This window comes from Mytilus californianus, unplaced genomic scaffold (assembly GCF_021869535.1).
Source record: "Mytilus californianus isolate M0D057914Y unplaced genomic scaffold, xbMytCali1.0.p SCAF_3, whole genome shotgun sequence".
Taxonomy (NCBI): Eukaryota; Metazoa; Mollusca; class Bivalvia; order Mytilida; family Mytilidae; genus Mytilus; species Mytilus californianus.
Window position 1 is genome coordinate 94,596,402 of NW_026262679.1, and position 9,363 is coordinate 94,605,764.

Genomic DNA, 9,363 nt, shown 5'->3' on the forward strand with positions numbered 1-9,363 from the left:
CTAATACCAAAACGGAGCAGATTTTAATCAGATTGGTTCTTTTTTGTAAATAGAATTCAATTTGGGCTTTGAACAATTGTCGACAACAAGTGATAAAAGAACAAACAAAACTAAACGGATAGAATGCCGAGAAACTATATAGTTTGGGACAATACCTAGTAAGAACAACTTTTTGACAAGAAAAAAATGCAAGTGAAACAATGTTAAAAGGAAAATTCTTTGAACAATATGCAGTCTAAGATTTGAGATATTATTTTAGATTTTTTTTTTAAACTTAGTGTTTGTATTTTGTTTGTTTTTGATTGTTTGTATGTATGGATGGATGGATGGATTGATTGATTGATTGATGTTTGTTTGTTTGTTTGTTTGTTTGTAAAATTAAGTGGTACACTGCAAAAGACCAGTGCATATGATGTAAAAGATCTGATGTATAAAGTAAAATCACAAAAATACTGAACTCCGAGGAAAATTCAAAAAGGAAAGTCCCTAATCAAATGGCAAAATCAAAAGCTCAAACACATCAAACGAATGGATAACAACTGTCATATTCCTGACTTGGTACAGGCATTTTCTTATGTAGAAAATGGTGGATTGAACCTGGTTTTATAGCTAGCTAAACCTCTCACTTGTATGACAGTCGCATCAAATTCCATGTATGTTTCCATTTGGATTTATCGGGGTCAGTGCTTATTTCTCTCCTTCGATTTTAAGGTTTTACTTCATACGTTTGTAAAACCAAAAATGCAAATGCTAGTCACTGAAATACTCGGCAAAATTGTGACATAAGAAAATAAGCATAGGGGTGGGGGTTAAATATAAATGATTACCAGTTAACGGATCTGCTTTGTCAGCAATAAAATACAGAATGTTTGCTATATGTACAGAACATGTGTATGTAAAAAAATTCAAATTTCACGTTATCCATTCCCTCCCTCTAAACTGAGTACTTTAAACATTAAACAAGTACACTGCTGCGTTTGGAAAACATTTACTGTTAAAAAGGAAAAACACATAATCCCTTTACTTTACACAGATGTCAAACAATTTTATCCAGTACAAAAATAAAAGGTTATTGCATGTCTCAAATGATAGCAATCAGTTACTATAGTTGATCTTTTGATTGCATTTATTGGCTTTTCGCACATGTACCAATGTATGCATTAGCAATCAGGATTGCTTTATGTCTTGAGATGTTGACACTGTCGACGCACCCAGTCTTGATACTTTTTGAGTTTTTGGATTTGTATCATGTTACTAGTAACCAATTTATAAAATTTTAACTTCGGTAAAATACTGACACTGAAAATGATGCGTATTATGATGGTATGGATGTATGCTACGTGAAACAAGATCCCTGACAATGTCGCGTTCAGTTTCTTGGCAAAACTTTTCGAAATTTGGTGTCCTTAATGCTTTCCAACTTCGTACTTTATTTGGCCTTTTTACTTTTTGGATTCGAGTGAATCTTTAACGGACAAAATCTGGAAAACAAAATTATAATCCTTGTATCTTTGAAGAATTCAGTAATTACTATCCCAACAATTGTGTAGAGTCACAACGGTAAATCGACCCAACATACTCTAATTGATGCATGATATGTGAAAAATTGTCTAAAATCTGTTGGTTTTAGTCCTGTAACTCTGGAATGACATAATTTTCAAAATCGCAAGGGAGCTTTTTACAACCGGTTCAAATATTCCATACCAGTTTCTATGAAATTTTATGACAGCATTCTTTTTCTTTTGTACGAAGTGTGGACGGATGAACAGTCTAACATCCAACTGTAATCTATAATTCAATCTTCTCTTATTGACGGATTATGTTTTGATGTACTATTTCATTCTCTGAAAGTTTAGATCACGTCAAGCTGATATCACTATTTATATCTGGATGTAAAAATAGTGTAGTAGAAGATGTAAGTGGGAAGCTTATACCTCCATATTATACCAAATAGCCAAACGTTAAAAAGGTGTTTTTAAACAAACGTTTTGTGATGAACATTTACATTTACCGATAGAAAACCTATTACAAACGGGTTGCACACATCGTAATTTTTACGGTGATGTTGTTTACCGAGTTCGTAAATGTATATACGACCCTGGTATACTTATCGATCCTTTAAATAAAATTATTGTTAAAGATTACCAATTCAACACAATTATATTATAACAAACTTTCCCATCTTGCAAGATTTCCATGTACAACAAACGCAAGAAGAACCTACTAATGTTACCAAAAACTGTTGATGAAATCAACATAAATGGTATTTAGGCACGTACTATGATCGAAGATGTGTGGTTTAATGCCCTTAAGGAGTTATTGCCCTTTAGAGTCAATTTTTAACAATTTTTCGTAATTTTTTGTAATCTTTTACAAAAATATTCTCCTCTGAAACTACTGAGACAAATTTAACCAAACTTGGCCACAATCATCATTAGGGTATTAAGTTTTAAAAATGTGTCCGATGACCCCGCCTGCCAACCAACATGGCTGACATGGCTAAAAATAGAACATATGGGTAAAATGCAGTTTTTGGCTTATTACTCTGAAACTAAAGCAAAAATATAATGGTTGCATTATTTTATGCATAAATTGTAAACAAAAATATCAGGTGAGCGACACAGGCTCCTTGGAGGTTTATTCCTTGAATGCCAACATCCTTTGATCTACCGACAATTTACCTGTAAAATTACGTTGGCGTTCGAGGAATAGGTGTAAGTAGTAATCACAACAAAAGTGCATGCTTATCCAAACAATCTTACTCATTACAGCAGAATGCATTGAGTTTCTAGGTAAAGGTAATATCTTTGGTTAGCTTGCTTGCTAGCTGAACCGTGAAGTCATTAATAGGTTAGGTAAACTACCCTCCTCTAAGAGTAGACTAGTCCGGCAGATAACCAATCTATCTGTTTGTAGGACTAGACTACTCCGAAAGGAGGGTAGTATACCTGACCTAATAATGACTTCACGGTTCAGCTAACAAGCAAGCTAACCAAAGATTCTACCTTTACCTACACACTCAATGCATTCTGCTGTAAACAGATAGGTAAATTACAGGTAGCTAAATCTAGTTCATGTCATATAAAATGTTGGCATTCAAGGAAGACACCTCCTTGGAGCCTCTAGTTTTTATATCATTTGTTTTTTTCTAAATTATCAATGTTTTACCAAAGTAGAAAAGATTCTTATTAAGGTTTAAAGAAATGTAATGTCTAACGTTTTGATTTATGATAATGTAGTATAATTTAATACCTACATTACGTAATATATGGTGTTATACATGTACTTTGTAAAATATGATCCTGTTACGCAGTCTTCTGCAACTGATTTTTCTTAATGAATTATGAACAATTAACAATATGATTGATTCAAGAACAACTAGGTTGATAAATTACAGTTAACAGCATTATCACGGTTTATAAAAGTGAATAGTCCAATGTGTATACATATTATTTCTCTAAATATGTATGCATTTAAAGGTTATAACTTACAAATAGGGTTTGTGTTGCTCAATCTTCAGTTTTCTGTGTTGTGTTTTGTGAGTTTGAATATCCCTTTGGTATTTTTTGTCTCTTGTTTAAAACTTATGACCAGTTTAATAAATTTTGTTATTATACTTCATTAAAATTTCAGTTTAATGCTTAATATGAGGGTAGCATTATATTTTAACACATTATTAAGCGGGTAACAATTTGTTAATGTTACTCTCTCGTATTAACCATAAAATCTGGCAGAACAAGAAATGACAATAGTAACAGAACTTTCTAAATATTTGTTTATAAATAAAAAAAAAAATCATTTGTATTCATGAAAATGAAATATGTATTCGTAAAAGTAAACATATGTGTATAAAAAAGAAATATATGTTCAAAAAAATAAAAACCTGTTCCATGTAAAAATAAGGAGCTTGTAGTGTGATTGCCAATGAGACAACTAACCATCCACCAAAGTTCAAATGAAGTGTTATGTGAGCAATTATAGGCAACTATGTACGGCCTTCAACTTGTGTTCATAGAAATATAAAATAGCTGCTACTTTGCAAATGTCTAGATAGCAAATGAGTGATGAAATTTAACTAATCATCTCTAAAGATAGTCAGTGTACTTAAACAGATAGATATCATATTCAGAATAGATACCCCAAGTGCTAAAATACCATATTTATATATACTTGAGAAGCTATTTTCTCCGCCTCTCGACACAGGAAATTTTACCTTTTTTTCGACTAATATCTTTTCGTGATACCCACCCTGAACATGACATATCTGTTCATAATTAGAACATTTGAAGCGCCATAACATTTGTACCATAAATAAAAAATCATACAGCTGAGATGGTGATTGGGTTATAAGGCAGGTTGTTACCTGGGCCCAACTCCAAGGAAAATTCAAAACAGAGAGTCCTTTTTCAAATGGCAAAATCAAAGCTCAACAACATCAAACGAATGGAAAACAACTGTCATATTCCTGACTTGGTACAGAAATTTCCTTATGTAGAAAATGATGGATTAAACCTGGTTTTATAGCTAAACTAAGCCATATGTTGATCACGCAGTTTTGTGTTTTCTTTTTCCCCCGTCTTATTATTTTGGATCATTGCACTCAGCATTTTCCATTAAATCATTAGAGAAATAGATTCTACCACGACCCCGTCGACCTTAATATTTTTCCACTTTCGAGTTTTTAATTTTTATCAAAATTGAAAATGCTCGATGAATCTCGCTAGTTTGAAACCAAATGTTAACCGTCTTGAGCTGACCAATTATGTAGTCAACGGAATAGTGTGATAGAATCTATGTCAATCCACTTAACATTCAGACAAGAGGAGACAGAATGTATGGTAGAATCCATTGAGCTGAACAGTTTATCTTATTTGAGTGCATGAATGAGTGATGCTATTTTCATTTACACTTTAATCAATTGGAGTATAGCCAGTCTGCAAGAAGCACCAAGAGTCGGTGCTACAGCATTAACAAATACGGTAAAGCATCCATGGCCAGTTCACATCAATATTTTTGTAGATTGGCAGAAAGGAGAATATCTGAGGTTCTGGGTAGCAAGCAAAGAGCACCAAGGGACTGTGTCGCTGTAGAAGTTATTTACCTTCTCATGCACATTACAAGTTAAACAATTTCAGATTTAAGCTATTTTGTCTCATGCATGTCTGCTTTTAATAACTCCTCACGCGTTTCGGTATACTTATATACATCATTGATTTTCATTAGTTCTAGCTTTGAGTGTTCCTGATGAAGGTAAATCCACAAAAGCATTTCGGACGCATACAATTTATAAAGTGTAATTTTTCTTTTCTAGCACAGCGTCGATACCAATGCTGCATGGTGGGCTATAAGTCCCCGAGCACCAGCTCAGTAGTCACTGCTTCCTTCGGTACTAAAATGAAATATGACAAACCTTTCATAAATTTTCCGTTGATAAATTTAGAAATTATTAGGAAATTAAGGTTTCAACTCCCTCAGGCAAAGTTTACCGTTAACGGCTTTGGCAATTACTTTAGATCCCTTTTAGTCATTTAATTGGCTCTTTTCGTGTTTCGGTTCCAATGTACATCATTATCTTCAATTGTATCGGCTTCCTGGTGAAGGGAAATCTGGATAAGCGCCTCGGACGCATATAAATTAAAGTGTTATTTTTATTTGAACGTTTGAACAAATACGACTTCTGTACCTCATTAAATATTTCCTGTAATTTGCAAAGGATTGACGATAGTGAAGTATGTAGGTGGTTCCATCTTCCATCCAATCTGAATTGAATTGCACCGCAGATTTGGTTCTCAGTGTTGGAGAGTATACACATGTATTAGTAATATGTTTGTTTCTTTTTGTAATTTGTTGATCGACAAAAAAATCGTAATTTGTATAGCCTTCTCCTCTTCTGAAATTTTATTTATGAGTGATAAAAATATCTAAAGACAGTGAAACAGTAAGATATATTATATCTTCTAGCGATTTGGCTGATTTTGTTTCCACATATCACTGAGTGTAATGTTGTTTTCTTATTTTGTTACACTAACATTTGAAAGATTTTTACCTGACAATCTAACTAAAGTTGAATCTCCGCACTCGAAGCGACAAATCATAAAAAAATGAGCGAATGTTATCATATAATTTTAAATAGATTGCCTGACAAACAAGTGTTCAATCTTGTCACATTTTGAAAACCGAAAAGACCCACGATTAGCCTCGTTCAGAGATTTTGCACATTCATATGCTCTTTGAAGAAAAGAAAAATGATGAATAAAGAAGTTCTTTTTTGAAATTCGCTTACCTATATCAGAACGGAGATGAAAGCGGCATTATTAGGATTCAATGCTAAAAAGTAAAGTACTTGTTTTCTGCTAGCCTTAACAAAATTGCCGAAATAAAGTTTTTCGCAATACATATTTGAATATTTTCCCCCCGAATATTTCCATTTCAAAACTGCCTGGGAAGTAAAAAGGGTTTAAGAAATTCCAAATTTCACAACAATTTAGATGAATTGTATCAATAATGTGACTAAAAGCTTTAATTGCAGCGTTAAGGTGGAGCTATTTGCTGGAGTTTTTTTTTGGTCATTTTTCGTGTTTTGTCAAGATATTGTCACTGGCGGCGATCGGGACGGTTTTACTTCCACTTATGTTTGTTTTATTCTTTTGGTACGTTCTGTCTAAATCGTGAATATTTATTTTCTAAAATATGTTCATTATTTCCATAATTTGAAGAAACCTATATCTATTGACACATTCCCCATTTCCATTCTCAATTTTATAGGTTGTTATTTGCTTCAAGTTCATTGACAAATATTCATAACATTCAGTTGACAAATAACAAATAAATCTAACAAATAGGAATGCAAAGTGGTTTAACAAGGATGGAAGATGGGATTTTTGGACTGGTACATAAAAAAGTTGATATGTTGGTTTCGCCTTGCAATGTGCAGTCTACGGATCCCTCAGTCTTGCAAGAGCGTGATATTTTCCTTTACACAAATCATAAATATTCCGGCGTTCTAATTTCGACCGGACGTAGCTACATCTGCATGCGTACTTATAGATCTCACTTTGAGGAGAAGTCCTATCATAACATAGAGACACTGCGGCCTTTTTCGTAACTATGGTGTACTCTTGGGGAGGGGGTGTTTTTAAATCCGTCTAACGTCACTCACACTGCACCGTATTTAAAAAAACACACATTGTTTTATATAATTTTAAAAAACCTTTGTGCTCCTGTTAAATGAAATTCTGGATCTATCCCTGTTTTGGGAAGCCATCATGGATCATTCTGGATTCTTTTCCCGCAAAATTTTCGATCCTGCCTTTTATTTTGAATTTCTTCTTAGCCTTACTCTACCTTAAAAAACAAATGGTTGCTCCCTAAAGTTTATTTAACCCGTCTTGTATCCCCTCAAAAAGATATGGACTGCAAGACAAAGTATTTAGCAGTCATCAGACATCGTCATAGCGGAGTATTCGATAAACTGACCAGGACTATCAAATCAAATCACATATCTTAAGTCTTCAAGTTAAATAACAATAATTACAACATAAGCTCTAATTGAGCTTTTGAACCGACATATATGAAAAATATAAACATGTATATTATATGCTGTACCGGTTTAAACACCATAGGACAACACATGCATACATACAATAGTTTACACATAGATATAAGAAGATGTGGTATGAGTGCCAGTGAGACAACTCCCCATCCAAGTCACAATTTCTAAGAGTAAACCATTATAGGTCAAAGTACGGCCTTCGACACGGAGTTGGCTCACACCGAACAGCAAGCCATAAAGGGCCCCAAAAGTGACTAGTGTAAAACCATTCAAACAGGAAAACCAACGGTCTAATCTATAAACAAAACGAGAAACGAGAAACACTTATGAACCGCATCAACAAACGACAGCCACTGAACAACAGGTTTCTGACTTATTTATCACATTAAACTATAGTAAAAATAGCAAGCACATATATAAATTTGCGTTTTTATCCAACGCAATCATGGGTTTGAACGTTGTTTTCAATTTGGACTTGTTTATATTTTTTCGTTTGGGCTTGTATTATATTTGCCTTCGGGTTTATATGATCCGTTCATCCTATTTCGACTCTTCAAAATTCAAGAGTCTATCCTAAATTGAGGTAAATTATATGGCCTTCCAAATAGCCTTTCAATTCCTAACATCACTGAAGAGACATTAATTGTCGAAATCCGGATATGGTGTACTAATTTTTGCACCTTTTGTTTGCGGTATACCATCTTTTCCGCAAGTTTATTGTTTTCTGTTTGGTATTAAATTAATAAATAAGATCCATTTTGTTACATCTAGTGATCCGTTTATTTGGCAATCGCCAATGGCAGTCAGCAGGGTTTAAGAACATCCGTTGTTTGACCTGTTAGTCAAATGCGTTTTGTTAAAATATACTTTTTATCTTTTTTGGTCTTTTGGAAAATGTTGTATGTGCTGTATTTAGACCCCTCTAACAAGAAATTTGTTTTGCATGCACACGTGTAAAAATTGCGGTTTTTATCCAACACAATCATAGGTTTGAACGTTGTTTTCAATTTGGACTTGTATATATATATATATATATATATATATATAGATATATACTATAGTAACTAAAACTATTAGCACAAAGTACTTGAAATAAGCAGAACTCAAGAAGCAGAATAAACTAATAAATACCAAACGAACAAACAAACAAACAAACAAACAAAGGAAATGTGTTTTTAGATACCCTGCAGCTGTATACATGCAAACATGAAAGTGTGTCAATATCTGCAAGAAACACACGGAACGCTGTAATTGCCACTCTAGCACGAGATCATGGACTTGAATTCATTGAAATTTGCCGGGAACATCGTCTGTATTTTCGGGGAAGGAGTTCCAGAGAATTGGAGCAGCATACCTAAAAGATTGCTTACCATACCTTGTTGTTCTCATTTGTGGTATCTATAAAAGATTAGAGCATCTGAAATCATATCTATGGCCTTGTTTATTATTTAAGTCGGATTATACAGGTGGGACCAAATCATGTATAATTTTGTAGGTCTCCAGAGCCACTTACCCTTCGAACATGTAGGCTAGGTATGTTTTGCCTTGACTAAAAGCCCTTCTTCATATATGTAGAGACATAATCACAATACACAAATCGTAATGCCTTTTCTTTATTTTTTTTCTATTTTTTTTTTTGTGGTGGCAATAGAACAAACGTGCATAGACAGGAGACAAAAGTAAGCTTGACAATATAAAAGAATGAAAAATAGTAAGTTCACTTAGTTTACATCGATGTTTACCAAATCTCTTCAAGATATGAAGTTGCTGAACATGGGTTTTTTTACAGATGGTTTTGATGTGGATATTAA